At 42.8% G+C, this 20,773-nt stretch overlaps 1 protein-coding gene across 5 annotated transcripts in view; it reads left to right on the forward strand.

The window, feature by feature from the left end:
• RIN2 (Ras and Rab interactor 2) overlaps positions 1–20,773 on the forward strand; it is a 241,351-nt gene that overhangs the window by 40,893 nt on the left and 179,685 nt on the right. The gene's annotated exons all lie outside the window — the stretch shown is intronic.

Consider the following 20,773-nt stretch of genomic DNA (forward strand, 5'->3'; position numbering starts at 1 on the left):
TGAGCCTGTGGAAGGGACTTTGCTCTGACAGAGCACCAGGGAGGATGTTTTCCAGGTGTCTGAGGGATTTTGTTCATGATACACTGAGCACAGGGCCACATCAATATCAGGACAAGTTAGGAGCTCACAAGCATAAAGGGAAACCATCCATATTTTTGGAGCACTCGTCATGGGCCAGGCATAGCTTTAAGCACTTTAATTTGTTGACTCGTTCAATTATCACACCACCACCGCGAGGTGGGCACTGCTGTTGCCCCCATCTGAGGGATAACACAACCACCAAGTACAAAGGAGCTGGCAGCAACTGAAAGAGGACATGGCAGTAAGATTCTACTTCTCTTTCTTCAGTTCCCACCACCTTGCTTCCTGTTATCTACTTTTTGTAGATTGTTTTTCATCGTATTATAAATCTTCACATTGAAAGGAAGTTGCATCAATGGGATATCAGTATAGGTCACTATGGCAGATCGTATTTTTCAACACAGTTCACAGTCATGGCTCCTCTAAAACCTTGCTACTCCTCCATCAAATGGAGAGGTCTATTTTTCCTCTCCTTGAATCTGAGCAGGATCCAGTGACTGCTTTGACATAAAGAATATGGCAGAGTGATGCCAAGTGACTTCAAAGCCTTGATTAGCAAAGGTGATGGGCTTCCACCTGGTTCTCTGAATCTCTTAGAATACATGCCCTTGAGACCCAGCCACTATGTTTCTGGGAAGCCCAGACTCTGCAGAGAGGCCACATATAGGTGCTCCAATTGACAGCCCCACTGATATGGGACTTAGAAGGCTGGCTCCAGACCCCAGCCTTTGAGCTGCCCCGACAGATGCTGAATGGAGTAGAGACAAGCTGTCCCTGCTGAACCATCCCTGCTGAGCCCTGCCCCTATAGCAGATTCATGAGCAAAATAAACATTGTTGTTTTCAGCTATCTCATTTAAACCCACAACAACACTTAAGTGTAAGATATCATTACATTTGTTTACAAGTAAGAAAACAGAAGTTGAATAAGATGAACTGACTTACCCGAGGCCACATGGTTATTGAATGTGTTGCTGGAATTTCAATCCAGGGCTGCCAGATTTCAAGCTTGTGAGGGTCACCACTGCCCTTACTATACATTCTTTCTGGGCTGGGAGCTGGGCCTTAGCTTCCCTGTAGACACAACTGCTCTCAGAGAAAGCAAACTCTTGCAGAGTAAGAGGAACAGAGAGAAAAATGTTAGAGAACTATCTCAGCACAATATGTCACTGCTCTGTGTCTTCATTTGGACCCTGGTTGGATGCCTCCTGTTCTGACTTAAATGTAGAGTTCTCTAAGGAAGTTGTCTACCTTCCCTCCATGAATTTAGATCCTGTGGTATCTGCTCATATAACACAATATGGTTTTTTTGTATCATGTAAAATAACAATCAGTATGTGATCATGTGATCAATGGCCTTATCCCTTGTTTAATTTTTGTGAAGGTTGGGGATTGGTCTGTCTTTCCTATTCCCTACCTCTTTTCTTCTAGCAAAGACTCTGACCTGAGCAGAGAGCTAATAAATGCATGTTAAATAAGCACCAAAGAGCATTAGATGTGAATTTTCTTGATAGTAATGATGACAGAGTAAGGAAGTGCATAGTGCCAGGTATAAACACTGAAGTCTTATCATGATGTAGGTTTGTCTTTTGAGGCCAAAGATTTATTTCTCACTTCCTCTGCCCTTCCTGTCAGATAAAACATCTTTGTGCTTGACTTTCATAAATAAATAACTTCAGTAAAATGCAGTCGTAAACTAAACAATAACAGGAACTGCCACAGGACTCTGAGATACTATATTTCATTAGGCTATTATTCAAGCAAAAAATAGCTTTCAAGAGGGGAAAAGCCAATATATAACATTGGGGAACTGATGACCATGGCATCTGTCGTCACATTTAATCATCACAACAGCCCAATAAAGGTGGGATTGTTAATATTCTCATTTTACAGATGGGGAAACTGAGTCCTAAGAGGTTAAGTCACTTTCCCTACATCACTCAGTTAGGCATGGTCAAAGGTGGCATTTGGAGCTGGGCCATGTGACTTCACAGGGCCCTGTCCTGAGCACCCCGTGCTTAGGTGACCTACCTGCTGGGCAGAAATGGCTACCCCTACCAGGTATGGCCAGGCCAGGTGTAGTGGCTCATGTCTGTATAGCAAAAAAAAAAAAAAAAAAAAAAGAAAAAAAAGAAAAAAATGATTTGTATTCCTTTGGGTATATATGCAATAATGAGATTGCTGGGTCAAATGGTATTTCTGGCTCTAGGTCTTTTAGGAATTGCCACACTGTCTTCCACAATGGTTGAACTAATTTACATGCCCACCAGCAGTGTAAAAGCGTTCCTATTTCTCCACAGCCTTGCCAGCATCTGTTGTTTCTTGACTTTCTAATAATCGCCATTCTGACTGGAATGAGATGGTATCTCATGGTTTTGATTTGCATTTCTCTAATGATCAGTGATGTTGAGCTTTTTTCACGTTTGTTGGCCACACAAATGTCTTCCTTTGAGATGTGTCGGTTCATTTTCTTTGCCCACTTTTTAATGGGGTTGCTTTGTTTTTCTCATAGATTTGTTTAAGTTTCTTGTAGATTCTGGGTATTAGACTTTTGTCAGATGGATAGATTACAAAAATTTTCTCTTATTCTGTAGGTTGTTCATTCTGATGATAGTTTCTTTTGCTGTGCATATGCTCTTTAGTTTAATTAGATTCCACTTGCCAATTTTTGCTTTTGTTGCAATTGCTTTTGAGATTTTCATCATGAAATCTTTGTCTGTGCCTGTGTCTTGAATGGTGTTGCCTAGGTTTTTTTTCCAGGGTTTTTATAGTTTTGGGTTTTATGTTTAGGTTTTTAATACATCTTGAGTGATTTTGGGTTTTACATTTAAGTCTTTAATTCATCTTGACTTGATTTTTTTACAAGGTATAAGGAAGGGGTCTAGTTTCAATTTTCTGCGTATGGCTAGCCAGTTTTCCCAGCACCATTTATTAAATAGGGAATCCTTTCCCCAATGCTTGTTTTTGTCAGGTTTGTTAAAAATCAGATGTTTGTAGATGTGTGGTCTTATTTCTGAGATCTCTATTCTGTTCCATTGATCTAGGTGTCTGTTTTTGTACCAGTATCGTGATGTTTTGGTTACTATAGGCTTATCATATAGTTTGAAGTCAGGTAGTGTGATGCCTCCAGCTTTGTTCTTTTTGCTTAAGATTATCTTACCTATACAGGCTCTTTTTTGGGTCCACATGAATTTTAAAGTAGTTTTTTCAAATTCTGTGAAGACTGTCAATGGTAGTTTAATGGGAATAGCATTTAATTTAATCTTTAAATTGCTTTGGGCAGTATGGCCATTTTCACAATATTGATTCTTCCTATCCTTGAGCATGGGATGTTTTCCCGTTTGTTTGTGTCATCTCTTATTTCCTTGAGCAGTGGTTTGTAGTTCTCCTTGAAGAGGTCCTTCACTTCTCTTGTTAGCTATATTCCTAAGTATTTTATTCTCTTTGTAGCGTGAGAGTTCATTCACGATTTGGCTCTCTGTTTGCCTGTTGTTGATGTATAGGAATGCTTGTGATTTTTGCTTATTGATTTTGTATCCTGAGACTTTGCTGAAGTTGCTTATCAGCTTAAGAAGCTTTTCAGCTGAGACAATGCGGTTTTCTAGATACAGGGTTATGTCATCTGCAAACAGAGACAGTTTGACGTCCTCTCTTCCTATTTGAATTCCCTTTTTCTCGCCTGATTGTCTTGGCCAGAACTTAAAATACTATGTTGAATAGGAGTGGTGAGAGAGGGCATCCTTCTCTTGGGCCAGTTTTCAAGGGGAATGCTTCCAGTTTTTGTCCATTCAGTATGATATTAACTGTAGATTTTTCATAAATGGCTCTAATTATTTTGAAGTATGTTTCATCAATACCTAGTTTATTGAGAGTTTTTAACATAAAGGGATGTCGACTTTTATGGAAGTCCTTTTCTCATTTATTGAGATAATCATGTGGTTTTTATTTTTAGTTCTGTTTATGTGATGAATTACATTTATTGGTTTGCATATGTCGAAACAGCCTTGCATCCCATGGATGAAGCTGACTTGATCATGGTGAACAAGCTTTTTGATGTGCTGCTGGATTTGGTTTCCCAGTATTTTATTGAGGATTTTTGTATCAATGTTCATCAGGGGTGTTGGCCTGAAGTTTTATTTTTTTGTTGTGTCTCTGCCAGGTTTTGGTATCAGGATGATGCTGGCCTCATAAAACGAGTTCGGGAGAAGTCCCTCCTTTTCAGTTGTTTGGAATGTTTGGTACCAGCGCCTCTTTGTACCTCTGGTAGAATTCAGCTGTAAATCCATCTGGGCTTTTTTGTTTGTTTGTTGGTAGGCTACTTATGACTGCCTCAATTTCAGAACTCGTTATCGATTTATTCAGGGATTCAACTTCTTCCAGGTTCAGTCTCGGGAGGGACTTTGTGTTCAGGAATTTATCTATTTCTTCTAGATTTTCTAGTTTATTTAGGTACCTACTATTCTTATCCTCATTTTAGAGATGAGAAAACTGAAGCACTGAGAAGTTAAGTTACCTACGTGTCATGGTGTCTGGCACATTCAAGTGCTCAATGAGTGTTAAAATGAGACTTCGTTTTGGTCAAGAATTGGGATGCAAGTATTTATATGAGCAGGGATGCCCTGAAGCAAATGAGGGAGTAGGGAGTAGGATACAGAGGGCAAAGAGGCCATACAGTCTGTGACCACGAGCAAGTTACCACAGTGGGCACCAGACTCAATCCCACCATCACTGCAACAGACTCTGTAGGATCCATCTTGGAAATAGTCCAGCTATGGGACTCAGAAGTTAGGATATTCTTGGAAGAAGTTATAGAGACCTTTTTTTTTTCAAGATGGGGTCTCACTCTGTCACACTGGGCTGGAGGGTAGTGGCACGACCTTGGCCCACTGCAGCCTCCACCTTCTGGGTTCAAGCAATTCTCCTATCTCAGCCTCCCTAGTAGCTGGGATTATAGGCACACATCACTGCACACAGCTAATTTTTCTATTTTTAATAGAGATGGGGTTTTGCCATGTTGGCCAGGCTGGTCTCAAACTCCTGACCTTAGGTGATCTGCCCACCTCAGTCTCCCAAAGTGCTGAGATTACAGGTGTGAGCCACCACACCTGGCCCAAGTTATAGGGACTTTTTAAAAAGCAATTGTGAGCACCATGGTTATATCCTGTACATTGCCACCCATTTTCCAGGGAAGGAAAGAGGAGAAACCTATTATGCACTATTCCCCCTGGCTTCCGGTACTTCCCCTTTGCTCTGGCCTCAGCTCTTACATGTGCAACAAATCATCCCTAAACTCAGCAGGAAAACTGAGCTGCGTGTAGTGCCTCACACTTGTAATCTTGTAATCCCAGCACTTTGGGAGGCTGAAGTGTGAGGATCTCTTGAGCCCAGAAGTTCAACACGGTGAAACCCCATCTCTACAAAAGATACAAAAATTAGCCAGACATAGTGGTGTGCACCTGTAGTCCTAGCTAACAGGGAAGCTAAGATGGGATGATCATGTGAATCCAGGAGCTCAAAGCTGCAGTGAGCCATGATTACACCACTGCACTCCAGCCTGGGCAACTGAGTGAGATCCAGTCTCAAAAAAAAAAAAAAAAAAAAGACAAGAAATTGATAATAAACATCTGTTTAGCTCATGCAAACAGAGGTTGGCCAGGGTCTGGCTGATCTAGGTGGGGCTCAGCTAGGTGATGGTACTTCCTGCACAGTTTCCGCTAGGCTTGGCTTCTCACTGATGTCTGGGGTTCAGGCCAGCAACACTTAAGCACATTCTAAGTCCAGGTTGGTGGGCGGTGGCTACCTGAGGGAAGCTCTCCTTGTGACAATGGTGAAGGTGCATGAGTACAAGTGGAATCCCAAGAGACCTTGTAAAGCTGGTGCTTGGAATTGGCATCCTGACATTTCTGTGTTATTCTATTAGCCGAAGCAAGTCACATGGCCAAACCTAGGTCAAGAGGCAGACAAATGCATTCTACCTTTGCTGGAGGAGTTTCTACTGTTGACCTGGGCTTAAGACCAGTAAGTCAGTCTACCATGCTTCCTCTATCTTCTGCCAAATTGGGCAAGCATGATGTGAAATTTAAGTCTTTACTAGTGCCAATTTTAGTTATCACTCAGCAAAATCCCAAAACCTTAATTATATTCTAGGTTGTTATTAATGGGAGGTGCGTCGCTACTCAAAGCTCCACAACGCTGAGGCTCCAGGAGTGTCTTTGTTATCTCAGACCCGAGCTGGAAAGTGTTACCTTATCTTGTACGACGGCTTTGTTCACCTTAAAATCGTGAGGTGTTTGGAGTTGGTGAGCTTGTTTCTCCACAGTGACAGCCTCTTACCACCTCAGCAACCACCTCAAATGGTCAGACTTGGAATCAGCACACTCCAGTTGCCCAAGCTTGTCAGAATGAAGTAAGAGCAGCCGGGAGAATGAATAAATTGCCAGTCATATTGATGTGTGTGTTCTTCTACGTTTTAGGAGAAGGCTTTGGATTTTGCAAAAATGTCTTTTCTGTGCTTCCCTCAATACCTTGGCTCTCTCATCTGGCACGGATGCAATTTAGTTGGAAGGAGGAGAGGCAAAGCTTTTATGCTGGTTGGAATTTGTAGCCATAAATTTACAGGACTTTTTCCAACCTAGCATGGAAAAGCCTTGCTGTTTTATGCTTTTTTGTGAGTTATAAGTCATAAAGCATATGCTAGGGGCAGCATCACTGTTGTGCTCTTGGCTGTCTAGAGAAGGTCTGCGGAAGAAACCTAAGCCTCAGATGATTAAATGTCTTTCCAAACACTCTTAAGTTATTTATACTGTGTCCTTGCATTGGCTAAGCAAATGAACCCAGGTCTTGACGCTAGTGTGTTACAGTGCATTCTCATTAAACTATGAATGAAATCATATGCTTTATGAATACCGTTAAGGTACCTGTATGCTTAGTAGCTTGCATCTGTCTGTATAAATTCACAGGCCACACCTGGAAGTCGCAGCCTCCCCCTCTCCTCCCTGAGCCCGGTCCCCAGCAGGGGCAGAGAGGCTGCCATGGCCCAGTGAGAGTCAGGTGAAGGGGAGGTGGGTGAAGGAAAGCTGAGAAGAGGATCATGTGTGGACACGGGGCTGTCTTATGGCCCTGCTTTGACTCTCTAGCTGTGCTGTAGGGCCTGGAGTGACATGAGCTAGGGTCTGCCGTGAGCCCTTTCCACTCCACCCAAGGCCCTGCATAAGTCATGTCACTCTATTTGCTCAGCAAAATCAGGGACACAGTTTTCTAGAACCCAAGGTGCTTCTCCTCCCCCAGCCCAGCAGACAGTGCACCCTGATTGGTGGGCCCTTATTTGTGTCAGAGATAAAACACTCCGCAGGGTTCCAGGTCGTCAGCTGTGGCCCACAGACCCCTGGCAAGGGGAGACAGAGCTGCAGAGCCCTCAGGAGCCACAGAGGGCCTGCTGCCCACCACCCAATGCCTACTCAGCTGCTGCTGGCCCCTGTGGGTGGCAACAATGCTAGTGATGTACAGAATCCTGGGACTAGTGCCAGTGACCCTAGGGATACCCTGGGTGATCCAGGGGTACACTGCTGTGGTGACCTTTATGGTCAGGAGATGACACACGGTGAGAAGAAGGGCAGAGCTGGCCCAAAGGTATACGGTCCAGGGAAAGGCCAGAGCCACGATGCAGCCAGGACTCCAGGCCAGTGGAGGCCTCATGTCACCCATGCCACAGGCCAGTCCGGGATTGCTCCAGACCCTCTGCCTAGGGTTCTGAATGAAATGAGCAGGTCTTCCATCAGAACCTAGGTGAGCTTCTGAAAAAAGCATGAAAAAGGAAGCCTCCTGAACTTCCCGTAGTGACTGATGCAAACCATGTCCGTACACTTCACAGCAGGCAGAGATCGGAGGAGAACCGCAGATGATCTGAATGACAGCAGTGACCATCAGGGACCTGTAGAGCTGCCTGACCAGGACTGTCAGACGGAAACAACACTTGCAAGCAAAGAAGGAAAGGTCGGAGCAGGCCACGGCAGGAACGAAGTAGCCGTGAATGTTGGAGTGAGGTGACTGACCTCCCTGGCCCACACCCTGCCCAGCATCCTGCATCTGCTGGAGGGTAGTAGAGACCACGTGGAGGATGCAGACTTGGCAGTGGAGGGGAGCAGGGAAGCAGGATACAGCAGTCCCCTAGCCTCCCGGCCAGAAGTCCCTCTGAAGGGTGTGGATGATGACGGTGACTTAGGTGCATGCTTCGATGTCCTGAAGGGGAGACTGGAGAAGCAGACATGCAATCATGGAAAGAAATCGAAGGGATAAAGGACTCACAGCACAAGTCCAAAGTCTGAACCGGGAGCAGGACTCTCTGCAGGGTGCAAGGGCGCAGCTGGAGAGGGAGCTCCCAAAGCTGCAGCTGATGCTTCCCGTTCTGCCTGAACTCCACCAAGAACCCATGACGGAGTCTCATGGGAGTCCACAGAGAGGACGCCTACTGTCTGGACCTCAAGCAGAGACATCGCAAGGTGCACAATACATGAACCATGTGTCACACCCGTGACCACTACAGGAAGATGGCCCAAAACCTGGCCCAGGAATTGAAGAAAGACACTTCCAGTTTTCAGAGGGAGATCCTCTTCCGTGAGAGAACAGCCCAGGAAAGCTAGATGGCCACTGCGACCACTGAGAGAGCACTCCAGGTGCTGCAGGAAGAAAACAACCACAACAGGCAGAAGCCGGCTAGCAGGCCACGTTGCAGCCTTTTCTGAGTGGCCCTTTGGCTCCTACGGCTCCACCACCCACAGCCCACAGGAGCCCAGAAATGCCAGAGGGGCCAGGCATGGTGGCTCATACCTGTAATCCCAGCACTTTAGGAGGCCGAGGCAGGTGGATTTCTTGAGATCAGGAGTTTGAGACCAGCCTGGCCAACATGGCAAAACCTCATCTCTGCTAATAATGCAAAAAAATATATATATATAGCCAGGTGTGGTGGTGTGCACCTGTAGTCCCAGCTACTTGGGAGGCTGAGGCATGAGGCTCACTTGAACATGAGAAGCAGAGATTGCAGTGAGCTGAGATTGCACCACTGCACTCCACCATGGGCAATAAAGTGAGATTTCATCTCAAAAAAGAGAAGAAGAAAGAAGTGCCAAGAGGACCATGGGCTCCCAGGAGGAAGGCTGGTCACAGTATGAGAGGCTGGGTCCAGAGCACCTGCCGATTTGATTCTGTTTTCCCTTTACCCAGGTTCAGAATGCCCAGAGCCTCTGCAGAACATCAGCTGGTGCTGCTCCCTTTAAAGTACTTTTGATTGATCTCTCATTAGTTTAGCTACTGTTTATTAGTCGATGCTGAAATTGCTCTTATTGAAGTGTGACAGATAGTGTTAAGATTGTAAGGTACATTTTTCAAATAAGGAGTGTTTAATGTAAAAAAAATGCAAAAGGATAAAGTGGAAAGCACCAGGTGTATAAACCAATTAGTCGCTTCTTGGTGGTGGTTTATTTTGGGCCCCTCCCCGAGACAAGGATTTAGATGCAGTAATTTATTTGGTGAGTGATTCCAGGAAGGATGGTGGAGGGGTAGGGAAATGGGAGAGAAAAGGGAAAGAATGAGTGTTAAAGATCAGATGCCGCCGTCGGCAACCGAGGCTCAGTGGTGCTGGGAACTCTGCAAGGTGCTGGAGACCTCACGTCTGAGTGGTTTTTCCCACAGAGTGAGGGAGCTGGGATGTTTATCCACAACTTCCTTCCATCATCGGTGAGGACTGCTGCAAGGGTCAGTAACTTCCTGGCACTTCTGGCCACCCATGAGTGATTCAGGTATGCTTCTGTCACCACCAAGTCTTCAGGAAGAGACTCACAGGTACCTGCAGTGGGAAACCCTTGGCATGGATGGGAACAGTGGGTGTGGATGGGACAAGGGAGGCTCCATTAGCATCCACCGCAGGGTGCGCAAGAGATTTTGAGGCATGGAAAGAACGAAAATTTGTAGCTTTTAAAACTGAGTGCAGAAACTGAATACCTACGAGGTCTTTGGACTGAATGAGGAAAGGAGAACTTTTTTTTCCTGATTATTTAATTTACTTAAATTTAGGCACAATCATACAATGAACCGTTATATAACCACTGAAAAAATGAGGACCAGCTCCTGTGCTGATAGGAAACTGTCTTTGTCTTATAGTTTCAAGTAGAAAAAAAGCACAGTACAAACAATATTTAGAATATGCTCCTTTAAAAAAAATAGAGCTTTATTGGGTATAATTTACATACCATAAAATTTACCTATTTTAAGTGTACCAGTGTAGTTTTTTAGTAAATTTATGCAGCTTTCCAGAAATTTCACGTACGAGGACTCATACCATATGTGGTCTTTCACTCCTCACTACTCTCACTCGGTGTTATTAAAGTCATCCGCATTGGAGCATGTATCAATAGCTTATTACCCTCTTCCTGCTGAATAGTATTTCATTGCATGGATTTATCACATTTTGTTTATTCATTCTACATTTGGACTGTTTGAAGTTTTATTGTTATAAATAATGCTACTGTGAACATCCACATACAAGTCTTTCTGTAGACATGTATTTTCACTTCTCTTGAGTAGATGCCTGTGAGTGGAATTTCTGGGTGGTGTGTTAAGTTTATGCATATTTCTTTAAGCAACTACCCAACTGTTTCCCAAAGAAACTACCATTTTATGTTCCCATCAACCATGTTCACTGAGAACCAGTTATCTGAGTCCCCACTCACGGTTGGTATTATCAGTCTTTTTTTTCTATTTCAGCTATTCTAAGCAGTAAGGGTTTGGATCACTGCAATTATTTTCTGTAAGTTCAAAATTATTTCCAAATATAAGGTTAAAAAAGCAATTCTAGCTCCCATCACACTGCAGCACCCCCATCAGAATGGCATACAAAGGAATTTTTTTTTTTTTTTTTGGAAAAAGTTTCCCCCTCCCCCCCCGGGGGGGGGTGCAGGGGTGCAATTTTCGGCTCACTGCAACTTCTGCCTCCCAGGTTCAAGCAATTCTCCTACCTCAGCCTCCCAAGTAGCTGGGATTACAGGCACACGCCGCCATGCCCGGCTAATTTGTTGTATTTTTAGTAGAGACGGGGTTTCACCATGTTGGCCAGGATGTTCTTGATCTCCTGACCTCGTGATCCGCCCACCTCAGCTTCCCAAAGTGCTGGGATTATAGGCATGAGCCACCGTACCCGGCAGGAACTGTTTTATAGTGTGGACATCCTCACTGAAAGAAACAAAAGGAAGAACAAGATCAGATTTTAAATCTTTTGCTAGAAATAGTCATTGTCTGGTAACAATGCAATGGATGTTTATTCAATCAAGACATACTCCCCGGATTACTTTATGACTGTGAATGGGAAATTGGTGGTTAAAATGTCCAGGCGTTGGGTAAAGAAAGACATGAGAGTACTCATATTATCTTTCTCCAGTTACTGCAGAAGTTATTCAGCTTCCTCAGCCTTGTCCCTTTGGGTCTGAGCAAGGGTCATTTGCTTTGGATCCACCTCACAGAGCAGGGTTAGACTCAGAATGGAGGAATTGAAGGGAGCTATTCATTCACTACCCCTGCAGCAAGAACACAGGCTTGTTGTAAGCTCAGCAATAGACTTACTGCCCCACTCTAATCCACTCCACGGTGGCCTCCCACACAGTGAGCCCCATTTGTAGGGGTCACCACTCTCTCACTTGCCCCCAGATCACGACTTCTTTCTGGTTCTCATGTAACGAATCCACTGCATGCCTGCAGCTAATTGACTGAGTTCAAACAAATTAATGGGCTAATCGGCCAATAGCAGATGAAATCAAGAAATGTGAGGTGGAAAAGAAATAAGTTCCTATCCATTTGCCATGTCCTGACTTTGGGCCAGTTGGCTTATACTTCGTGGCTTTCAAGTTTTCAAATATTTAGTGAGCATCAACTATTCATTCATTCTTTCATTTATGGACATCTAATACGTACCAGATACTACGTGAGGCTAGCAGGGCTTAGTAGTTAACAAAAGGGGCAGAGTACTTTCCCCCAAGAGGCTTCTATCCTCGTGGGAGAAATAGGTTATAACCATTGCACAAATAAATGCATAATACATGTCAAGTTATAATAGGGATTACAGAATGAAATAAAACACAATAAAGAAGTAGAGACAGACGGGTGCATTAAAATTCTGGAAGGATGTACTCCAAAGGATTAACAAAAAGACCTGTAGCTTTTAAAATTTATATCTCCTAAATGTTGTATAACAAACATGTATTTTTTTAATAAAAAGTTATTCTAAATGTATAAAAAACATTGGGTTTGAATGTCCACATGATTGTGTCACCTGTTGTGTCATAATTTTAGTACTAAAAATACTGAAAAAATTTCAACTGGAAAATAATACATAGTCTTTATTATTGGGTGTGGTTTCAACATATTTTAGGAATTTTGATATCTGGAAATATAAATAAATTATAGAAAACTAGACATGTTTATAAAATGCCTTCCAGATGGGTAATTTGAAATGATGGATAATCTCTTCCAGTCTTGGCAAATAGCAAAACGTGCTAAATAGGTCAGAATAGAAAAATAGTAGCATTACATGCAAGAAACAGAGAACAGAACATTTGAGCCCAAAATGCTGTTCCTAATGTCGCTTTGTTTTGTTATGTTCTTACTGGCAAATGAAGGGCAAATGTGTGTTTACGAGGTCACACAATAAAATATAAAGTGAAGATTTCAGTCATGTGGTTAGCTTAGCTCAAGGACACCATCATGCTTGAAAAAAATCAGACAAAAATAAATCCTGTTAAGGCCCAACCCAGGCCACTTGCGGGGGGGCCCAGCGCCCTGGGGTATTTGGACCCATGTTTGATAGGTGGATGGAAGGTCATGGTGCACACTTGCCCCTTCCTTCCCCTCCTCCCATCCCCCTTCCCAGCACTTCCTGAAGTCTGACTCTGCCTTGTCACTGATTGGCATTGCCTTCCAAAACAAGGCAACATGTTTATTTTCTAACATCACTGATTATAACAACAATTACTCACAACAACTGGTGTGGTCACACAACATCCCACACCAGATGTCCACCTAAAGCGTGCCTCTCTTACATGATTAAAATCTTTCAGTCTCTGGTCTATAGTAATTTTATATTTTATATTTTGGAGACAGAGTTTTGCCCTTTCACCCAGTGGCACAATCATACCGCACTGCAGCCTGGAACTCCTAGCCTCGAGCATCCTTCCACCTTAGGCTCACAAGTAGCTGGGACTATAGGTGCATGCCATCATTCCCAGCTAATTTTTTTTTTTTTTTTTGGTAGAGACATGGTCTTGATTTGTTGCCCAGTCTGGTCTTGAACTCCTGGCCTCAAGCGATCCTCCCACCTCAGACTCCCAAAAATTCTCAGGATTATAGGCGTGAGCCAACATGCCCAGCCCTGGACTACACTGATTTTAAAATCCACTTGGCCATCTCCGGTGCTACAATAAACCAAATCCTATCCAAATGTTAACTTCATTTTATGTTTTATAAACGTGGTCATGTAATATTTATCCATTTAAGCATCAGCAAAGAAACTCAAATTTATACATGTGTGGCTTATTAATTGGCTTTGAGCGCTATGGCTTTCTGCAGTATTTCCAGCAGGTTTCAAAGTGATCAGTCCTAATAACTTTGTGATTTGCTTTTTGTTTGTTTGTTGTTTTGAATTGCTTGTTGAGTCTAACAACAATGAATCCAAGTTGTGCTTTCTTGTTTTGTGTTCCTAGATAATTCATTATTGAGAAATCAAATTATGCTAGTTAACAGAAGGATTGTAATGAGGCAAGAATTCTGTTTACAAAGCTAAAGTAACTTCAGCAAAAGTTAATATTTGGAAGTTTGCTGGTAGTCAATAAAAATTAAAGAAGGTATACATAGGAGTCTTTGAAATTGGGGCAAAAACAATACATTGGCTCCCTTTTTCTTATAACAAAAACCAAGTTCACTTAAAGTAATTTATTTCTGTTTATGGAACTACATTATGCGTTATAGGAGTTCAGTCTTGCCATCCACAGATTTACTAGGCTTTGTTTTGAAAAGTTGCTTTCCTTTTTCTTCTTTGGACTTTTCAAAAGCAGAAGCCACACTGACATGCTCGGCGTGGTATTTGCTGATGCGTGCTTATGTGTGGTTTTAATTTTTAGGTTTGTTTCCCCTCAACCTTTTCTTTGAGTTAATGTGAATCACAGCTGTGGTTTTCATTCCTGAGCACTGTGATTCACTGCCATCGACTTCGTCTGGAGCCCACTATACCACAGAGCCCTGTGGGAAACTGATTAGTCACTGCCGAGCAAGGTAACTTGCATGCCGTGGTCAGCATCAGCTCAAACAGCTGTCTTTGGGCAACAATGAAAGTTGCTGTAGCATCTTCCTTTGGGGAAGTAAGACAGCTTTCTTTAGGGGTTCGTATGGTTTGTAGCAATCCATGGATTTATCTTGATAACATATGGACAAATTTGATGTTGAAAAAGATAAACGTCTTATTTGGTTGAGAAGCTTTTGGGTCACACTTCTGCCTTCAAGAAACAGATGTTGATCACAGCCCCTTGCCAGTGGCATATAAATAATGTTTGCGGATAGCTTAAACCTTACTATATTGATACAGCTTTGAAAACTTGGAACAGATTCATTTATCTCAAACATACTTTTATCTAACTTCCTTGAGTCTAATTTTAGAAAATTTTAAGCCAAGGGATTTTTCTTTCTAAAGTCTTGCCATAATCAATTATTCTCCTTAAGTTTCCTCTTGTAGTTAGCATTGCTGATGAACAGCTTGTGATCACCTAGTCCAAGGGTGTAGATATGACCCTACCTCCATTTGATGTCACCTAACCTAAAGGGGCTTCGGCTGCTATGTCTGCGATAAAGAGAACTCTAATCTTCCTGTTCAGAGTAAAGCTCTACATGTTTAAGGAACTGGAGCAGTTTAAGAGCAGGGACAAATGGTTAACCAGTTAAATAGGCCAAACAAGGTGTCAGAAGATCAAATTCTGGTCTGAGCCTTGGGAAACAATTTTTACCTTGCTAGATCTCAGGATTTTTTTTTTTTTAAGACAGAGTCTCACCCTTTCGCCCAGGCTGGAGTGCAGTGGCGTGCTCTTGGCTCACTGCAAACTCTGCCTCCCGGGTTCAAGCGATTCTCCTGCCTCAGCCTCCCGAGTAGCTGGGATTACAGTCACCCACCACCATGCCTGGCTAATTTTTGTATTTTTTTTTTAGTAGAGATATGGGGTTTCACCATGTTGATCAGGCTGGTCTCAAACTCCTGACCTCAGGAGATCCTCCCGCCTCAGCCTCCCAAAGTGCTGGGATTATAGGCATGAGCCACCGTGCCTGGCTGGTTTCAGAGTTTTTATATGTCTGTCAGCATGGAGAGTTTGAGGTGGAAATGCAAACAGAAAACAGTGTACCCATGTAGAAGTTGCACGTGGTTGCCTTGCAATCAGAACTGGGTCATATAAACAAAAAGCCCAATCAAATATTTCCTGAACCTACAGGAAGTGTAATTCCTTAACCTCTGCATAAAAGAGGATTGCCAGCCATATTCTGTTGAGACAAGAGGACACTGATACAATTCCTGATGCATCTGAATAACTGAAAGAAGATTTAGAAATGTAAATTTCAGAATAAATAAAAGTAAATAAAAACTAAAAGTAAGACAATATTAAATTGTTCAAGAGAGGAACATTTATCATAATATACTGTGTATTTCAGTGATGAATACAATGTTGGCATATTTGCAATATAATCACTTAGAGAAAATGATGATATAGTCATATAGAGAATGTGGAGACAAGAGGTGTGCACACTTGCTGGAGCCGGGATCGGGGTGGAGGTGGTGGAGGAGAGTTCAATCCTCCTTGCCTTATGTAATGGGGAATCGACAGTCTAAAACTGAAAATTCCAGAAGTTGCAATACATGTGTTATTACTTGGAAGTAAATACCAACTGGGTTGGCCCATTCTGGCTGCTCTAACAAAATACCTTAAACTGAGTAATTTATAAACAATAGAAATGCATTGCTCACAGTTCCGGAGCCCGGAAAGTTTGGGGCCAAGGTGCTAGCTGACTCAGTCCCTGGGGAAGGCTCACCTCTGCTTCAAATATAAAGCCTTCTAGCTGTGTCCTCCCTTGGCAGAGGGGGCAAATAAGCTCCCTCAGGCCTCTTATGAGGGCAGTAATCCCATTCATGAGAGCTTCACTCAAGACCTAATCACCTCCTAAATGCCCTACCTCTTCATACTATTGCATTGGGGATTCCATTTCAACATATAAATTGGGGGATGAGAGGCACAAATATTTAGATTATAGCACCAACACACTTGCTAAAAAGATTGAAAGTGGTTGACTCTAAGGAGAGGGAAATGGGGAGAAATGATGTTTATGTGAATAATCCTCATGAATCTATTTGAGTTTTTGTATAATTTTGATGAAACTAAAAACTGGCAGGGCGCGGTGGCTCACGCCTGTAATCCCAGCACTTTGGGAGGCCAAGGCAGGTGGATCACGAGGTCAAGAGATCAAGACCATCCTGGCCAACATGGTGAAACCCCGTCTCTACTAAAAATACAAAAATTAGCTGGGCATGTTGGCATGCGCCTGTAGTCCCAGCTACGCGGGAGGCTGAGGCAGGAGAATTGCTTGAACCCAGAAGGCAGAGGTTGCGGTGAGCCGAGATCACACCATTGCACTCCAGCCTGGGTAACAAGAGCAAAACTCCATCTCAAAAAAAAAAAAAGAAACTAAAAACAGAAAAAGTCATAACAATCTTTAAAATAAAATCAGTGAATCAAAAAGAAAGACACTGATCCCCACTGAGGTTCAATAACTTCTCTAGGGCTCATCATGACAAGGGGCAAAGCCAAGATTCAAACGCTCTCAGTTCAGCTCTAGAGCCTGAGCACTCAATCACTGTTGCATATTGCATCTCCAAAAAAAAAAAAAAAAACATTAAATATACTCATCATCATTCATCATTCAAAATAAAAAAATGTGAATTAAAATAACAGTGAAGTATAGTCATGCATCGCTTAACGATGCGGATACTTTCTGAGAAATGCATCACTTGGCAATTTTGCCATTGTGCAAATATCATAGGGTGCCTTTATGTAAAAATGGTAGAGCCCACTGTACAGGTAGGCTATATGGTATAGTCTATTCCTTCACAGCTATGAGCCTGTACAGCATGTTACTATACTGAATACCATGAGACAATTGTTAACCTAAGGATGAGTACTAAACATAGCTAACGTAGAAAATGTATAGTAAGCATATGGTATAAAAGATTTTTTTAATAGTACACCTGTATAGTGCAGCTCCATTATAATTTCATGGGACCACCATTGTGTATACAGTCCATCATTAGCTGAAATGTCATTGTGCAATGCATGACTGTATTATATTGCGCTTTTCAGATGAACAAAAATGTAAACAATTGTTAATGCTCATGGTTGGCAAGAGTGTGAAGTCATGGTCAATCTCGTTGGCAACCCCCATCACAAGTTCTTAAAAACTGCACACGCCTTGCCCTAGTAATTCATTTTATAGAACGTAATTTAAGAAAGTAACTGGGCATGGATTAAAAGAAAGTTGGAAAAAAGATTGCAACATTGTTTAAAATATCAAAAACAGCAAAAATTAAAAGTTACCTAAACATTCATCAGTTGGTTAAATGTATTAGTGTATGCATTTCACAGGTGTGAAAGGAACGAGGTAGATATATTTGTGTTAACATGAAAAGATGTCCATGTTATATTATAAAACGTAAAATGCACATCTCAGGACAGTATGTGCAACATGATCCCTTCATGTAAAAATGTGTGTGTGCATGTGCACGTGGGCATACACATAGGGTCTGGAAGGACAGACCTGTAATGGTTGATGAAATTTATTTCTAGGTGGGAAAGGATTAGGTGTCTTAGCTCAGGCTGTCATAACAAAATATCACAGGCTGGGCTGCTTAAACACCAAACACCAAAAATGTATGTCTTGTAGTTCTGAAGGCTGAGAAGTCCAATGTCCCGGTGTCAGCATGGTCAGGCTCTGACGAGGGTCTGCTTCCTGGCTTGCAGATAGTCACCTTCTCACACAGCAGAGAGAAAAAGAACCAGCAAGCTCTCTGGTGTCTCTTCTTGTGAGGGCACTGATCCCATCACAAGCACTCCACCCTCATGACTTCATCTAAACCTAATTACCTTCCAGAGGTTCCACCTCCAAATAATTTCACAGGGGAGATTAGGGCTTTAACACAGGTATTCACAAACATTCAGTTCATAACAAGAGGGAACTCTCCCTTTTATTCATACGCTTTTGTGTTGTTTTAGTATTTACAAATATTTAATGATTTAAGTCATATACGTATGAGACAAGATCTCACCCAGACTGGAGTGCAGTGGCACAGTCACAGCTCACTGTAACCTCGGCATCCCAGGTTCATGCCATCCTCCCACCTCAACTTCCTGGGTAGCTGGGACCACAGGTGCATGCCACCACACCTAGCTAATTCTTTTATTTTTGTAGAGATGGGATCTCACTGTGTTGCCTAGACTGAACTGAAACCCCTGGACTCAAACAATCCTCCTGCCTCAGCCTCCCAAAGTGCTGGGATTACAGGCATGAGCCACCACACCCAGCTGAAAATACACTTTTATTTAAAAAGCAAAACCTTATAGGTATGAGTGACAGGTGACCAGAAATGACATCTAATCCAAACTTTCAATTTTTATAGGTAATCAACGGGATTTAATGACGTTCTCAAAGTCACACAAATGCAAATGCAAATAAAAACTCAAGGTTTCTGGTCTGATGAGTATCGAATTACTGAAATCATATAAAATATTAAAACAATAATGTTATATGGTTCTCATTAACTTCAAAAGGCTCAAACAGGCAACTCAAAATGTGTCTCAAGTATTCTAGGCAATTTGTTGCCATTTTCATTCACATCAACACTGGTTTTTACTGCTAATCCCATTGATTTCAACCTTGTTTTGTGACAGAGTCAAAAAGACTAGTAAGATGAAGCAGCCAATGTTATGATTATTTATTTGTAAGGTGAAACCAGAAAACAAAGCCTGATTCTAAATAAATCAGGCATTTAAAATGGCAAATGAACAGATGACAGTTTTAAGGGACTCCATCGTAGCCTTTCTCAGTGAGTGAGATTTTAACATTGTAACTTATCACCAAAAAGTAAAGTGATACACTACAGACTCTTGGATAGTCACTTTTCCCCTTAAACCCCCTCAAAACAGAGACAAAAAATCATTATTTATTTTAGGAAGTATGAGAAGTACGGGTGAGGGGTCTGGGCATGTTACTTCTGTCACATGTTTGGAGAGATGTTGGCCAGTTGTCAACAGTCTGTTTCTGGTTCCTGTGGTCTAGAGTCCCCCAAGAGCAAGTCAGGGGTCTCCCTGAGCCCGCCCAGCCCCACGTGTGTTTCCACTGGGTTCCAGGCCAGGCTGGTCTTCTAGGGCCGGTGTGGACCATGTACTTGCTGTGGTTAGCTAGGGTTCTCCAACTTTCCCATCTGAGTCCCCTGGAGAGCTGGTGAAAACTCCCTCAGGGTTCCTGATGCAATAGGTCTGGGCTGGGGCCTGATAATTTGCATTTATAATTTGTTCTCAAGGCAGTATATGCTGGTAGCCAGCTCTGGGGTGGGCTGTGGGGCAAGCAGGCCTAATTTATAGCATTTGCTGACTTCCATGTGGTATAAATCCTCCCACCAAGCTACCAAGGGTGTCACAACCAACCTGCAAAATTGCTGCATATTTAGTAATTGGCTCTTGTGAGCCAGTGTGAGCTGGTGTGAACTGGCTGCAGAACATTGCTGCAGGTGAGACTGATGCTGCTGATCTAGATGAGCTGTCTGGATTACTAAGGGAGTTTCATCCACTGGTGATCCTGCCTGTTCCAACTGTATTTCTCCACCCCGACTGTGTGTCGCAGCTCCACACTCATCTATCCAACTATCCTTTGGTCATTTCCACTTGGGAGACCTACAGGCTCCTCAAATTTAGCCGGTCCAAAGTTCAACTATTTTCTTTTCCTCTTACCATACCTTCTACCTTTCTAGATATCTTATTTTGGTGAATTGTACCACCATCCACTCAAGTTTCCCAGAGGAATCTCAAATCCTGTATCCCATAAATAGATCACCCACATGTGCCCCACCTTTTCCATTCATGTCACATGTGTACGATGGTTCCCGTACCTGTTTGGCTATCCACAATGTCACTCTCCTATTCAGAAGTATTCAACGGGGCCTGGTCGTTCCCTGTAAGATCCTCAATTTGTCTCTATGGCCTAAGGATGATCTGATCTCCCCTGTCCAGCCCCACTTCCCCTTCCACAGGATACTTGAGGCTCCAGCAATAGTGGGCAGTATTGGATTTGATGCTTCTCCAAAGCACTTGCTTCTTTCTCACTTCTGGGGACCATTCCTCACACTGCTCTGCCTGGAATCCCTTTCTCTGCCTACTCGTCTTTGAGGCTCAATTCAGAGGCTGCTTTTTCTGTAACACTCTTTTGGCCTCCCCGATGAAGAACTTAACACTTTCCGTTTTCTGTTCCTCTTGCACTGGTCACAGATCTGTTTTAGCAGCGATCTTGTTGGAAGTGTCTGGGTGCAAAGGGCAGACATTTTCATATGTCTGTTATCTCACATTGACTGCCTG

Source organism: Sapajus apella, unplaced genomic scaffold, assembly GCF_009761245.1.
Source record: "Sapajus apella isolate SASKATOON/1434 unplaced genomic scaffold, GSC_monkey_1.0 scaffold65, whole genome shotgun sequence".
NCBI classification, from domain to species: domain Eukaryota; kingdom Metazoa; phylum Chordata; class Mammalia; order Primates; family Cebidae; genus Sapajus; species Sapajus apella.